A 3,585-nucleotide genomic window follows, 5' to 3' on the forward strand; every position below is an offset into this window, starting at 1 on the left:
TTTAAAAAAAAATTGGTTCGTGTGGGAATTGAACACACAACCACCGACACTCGATTAGTCTATTTTTCTTCTAATTTGCATAATGAATTTTTCAAAAAATTTTTGTCTATTTAAAAAAAAGTGCGTAAGTTATGGAGATGGTAACAATCAAAAATCGATTATAAATTTAATTCTACATTTTTAGACAAAAAAATCAACCCTCTTGGCCCACGGCCCATTTTTGACACCATGACCATGCATAATATTAACCTGCAGTGTATATATACCAAGAATTTTTTCTAGTAGGATCAGAGTTGACTAACTGGTACTTGGTGTGGTACTAGGTTTATCGCATTTATGGCTTAGGGACCGCGGTTTACCTCCCTCCGTTTAGTCATGCTGATTCAGGAGTAGTAAACTCAGCGATCGTGGGTTCGATTTTTTTTAAATTTTTTTATTTATTTAAATTTTTAAATTTTTTTTTTTTTTTTTAAGGCCGTGGGTTCGATTCCCACACGAGCCAGGTTTTTTTTTTTGTTTTTGTTTTTTTTTTTTTTGCGTGTATGCTGTAACCTGGCTGTAAATTGTGATTGTTACAGTACGCAAAGATCGTTCGCGGCGGATACCCTACGCGGCGCTATTTACACGATCTTTTGTTAGTTTTTCGTCAATGACGTCATGACGTGACGTTATGGTAAAATCGTATATAATCGCCTATAACTTCATAAAAAATAGCCAAAGAACGATTTTAATGTTGATTCTATTATTAATGGCATATCAAAAATCCACTCTAGAACAAAAAATCATTTTGCTAGTTCTCTTTTAAAGAACGCAGTACAGTATTCGGAAAAGAGTAGGGTATTGTCTCCCGGTGTACTGCCTGATCACCACCTGCAGACAGATTAAGGCGGCAACTTAACGGAAGAAGAAAGTATGCACTTATTTTGGGTGTATATGATATCATCACGACAATTTATGGGCATAAATATCAAACAAATTTGTCAAAAACTTGATAGTGTGGTCAGAGAATGACTTTATTTACGTGTGCACTGAGTGGCGAATTTTCTCCCTTGAATGTATTCCTGTTCTTACTCTGAGCCAAAGTTGTTTTTCTCGTGTATTACCCAAACAAATTGGTTGCTACAGTGGTTACTCATTACCGGGTTAGCCTAATCACAAACCTTGGAACATTGTTCTGGACAAATGCAAAGTTATAAACTACTCTTTCCAAATTCGTTCAGACGTGTGTAAGTAAGGTACTGTAAGCAGTTCATTTGTTAATTTCTACAATTGTTTTTCGTTTTTAGGTTAGAGAATGTGGAAGAGTCTGCGTCTGAGTCAGCCTGTGTCCTCGTTACGTCATGTGCACATTAACTTTGTTTAATCATCATATAATCTCCTGATTTCCAATCAGCGTTTTTACTGCGACTAATCAATTAGCGTCGCCAAAAGCTGTCGGCGACAGCATGCAGCGATTTTATGGAAACCAATTCTCTATACTATTAGTATTAGCGTCTTGTAATATTGAGAAACTGAATGGTCTCTACTCTAAACCTGTATGTTTCCACCATAATGTTGATTGATTGACTGAAAGCTATTTTTTTGTAATAACGGTTAATCTTTGTTATTTAAGCTTATGAGCAAATAAATAAAATCAATATGAAAAAAATGTATTTGAAATTGTTATTTGTAAAGCACAGTTGATGAAAATATTGTTCCAGACGTGTAGTTGTGTTGTTAGAAAGAGTGACATGTTAACAATATACGAACAGTTGACATGTTTGTACAATGTCCAACCGTATTTTTTTCAAAATTCAAGAAACTAACACTTTATTACAGGGGTGGCGCCAGTGGGTGTCCGTGGGGTTCCAGGGGCCAGGGCTCCGTCGGAGAGAGCTGCCTCTCGATCCCCTCCCCACGTCGAGGAGAAAAACTAGAAAATCGTATGGGAGGGAAAAAATTATATTGAGCGACGCCCAACCACGCTCACTTTTCTCTCGTCGGGGACCTTAAACCCCCTCTCGGGATTCCTGGCGCCACCTCTGCTTTAATTATTACAAAGTGCGACAAATAGGTGACCTTAAATAGTTAGAACTAGCTACACGCTGTTTGGAAGTATGAAACACAGGCCCTCAATTCGTGTTTGCAACAACTACGACATTTTTTTAATTCAAAATGTTATTACAAAATATAAACAAATTATTACAGTGTGACAGCTCAATTAAGCACAAGTGCGACATGCATTAGACCCTTGGTATTCAACCTTTTTAAGCTGGGAGCCAGTTCCGATTTGTTGAGACCAGTGTCGAACCGACATAAATTGCGTACTTCCATTTTCTTTTATAGCGGTGAATTCGAAATATAATGGGCCAGGGAACAACCTTCACAGATAGGGGTAAATACCACCTCAGCCCCACCATGGTTGGGACTGAAGCAAGAAAATGTATGATTATGGCACCTAGATGGTCGGAAATGTCACTCTCATTTAAATTTGAATTTAATTTTTTTTTCTTCCCTTTTCTTTCTTTAAGAATTTTGAAAAAAAACCCCTGCACTCCAGGTTCTCCTACCCTGCCACTAGAAATTTCCCTACCACGAAAATATCAACTCACCAGTGTTTGGGATTGAGGTGAGCACATTTTTAACATAGATACCTCTCTACTTTTCTGGAAATTGCACTTTCAGACTAAAAAATAAGTTTTCAGAGCAGTGTTTTCAACAGAATAACATACCAAGAACCTGCAGGTGCTGCAAATGGTTAGACATCGCATCATCAGTGTCTGCCCCGCTTAATCCATTGTCCCCATTACCCCTCCACATGCCAGTACCACTAGATACAATGAGCAACACTCAGAAAAAGCCACACTCTTGTAAACATTGCTAGAGAGTAGGGGTGCCTATGTGGTTTTGCTCTAAACAGAAAAACCTTTTCTAAAAATCGGCCGGAAAATGATTTTTTGTTAGCAATGTTTCGCGGGCCAGATCAAAATCTTTGGCGGGCCGCATTTGCAATGTGGAACACATGTGGAACAAATCGTCCTCAATGTGCGACATGTTATTACAAAGTGTGAAAAGTTATTATGAAGTGCAACAGACAGCAATTTATAAAAAGTGCGAATTCGGACAACCGACGAATCTTGTTGACTACGTTTGAAAGAACTTATTGGATATTTACTGAGCAATCCAAAATTAAGGTATGAAAGATTGATGGTGTGTGTGTGCAGTGGCGTACCTAGCAGTATTAAAATGTGCGACCAAATATGAGGAGGCGTGGAATTTATTACATACCAACAGTTTTAGAATAATTTATGTGTGTGTTTTTTTATTATGTGTAACAGCAACCATTTATTTTTAGGGTTGAGGTGGGGGTTGGGTCTACCTCACCCTTTGAATCTTTTTAAGATTCTGTATTTTTAAAACCAAATATATATATTTTTTTATTTGTCTTGTTTAGAGTTTATCATTTGACTTATTATAGGCCCATACAAGTACTTGAGGCCCGGTCGGGGATTAATTATAATAATAATAAACATTTATATAGCGCCAATTCAAAAATTTATCAAAGGCGCAGGAGAAAACAAACTCAGTAACAATTCTCAAAAAGGT

At 37.3% G+C, this 3,585-nt stretch overlaps 1 protein-coding gene across 1 annotated transcript in view; it reads left to right on the forward strand.

Annotated features, from left to right (window-relative positions):
* LOC117105458 overlaps nt 1–1,648 on the forward strand; it is a 9,413-nt gene extending 7,765 nt beyond the window's left edge. Inside the window, exon 11 of the mRNA XM_033246607.1 lies at nt 1,287–1,648. The gene's annotated coding sequence lies outside the window, so the exon portion shown is untranslated. The remainder of the gene's footprint in view (nt 1–1,286) is intronic.
* The last annotated feature ends 1,937 nt before the right edge of the window (nt 1,649–3,585 follow it).

Source organism: Anneissia japonica, unplaced genomic scaffold, assembly GCF_011630105.1.
Source record: "Anneissia japonica isolate Jap-2015-1 unplaced genomic scaffold, ASM1163010v1 scaffold1128_len1000024_cov185, whole genome shotgun sequence".
In the NCBI taxonomy this organism is placed as follows: Eukaryota; Metazoa; Echinodermata; class Crinoidea; order Comatulida; family Comatulidae; genus Anneissia; species Anneissia japonica.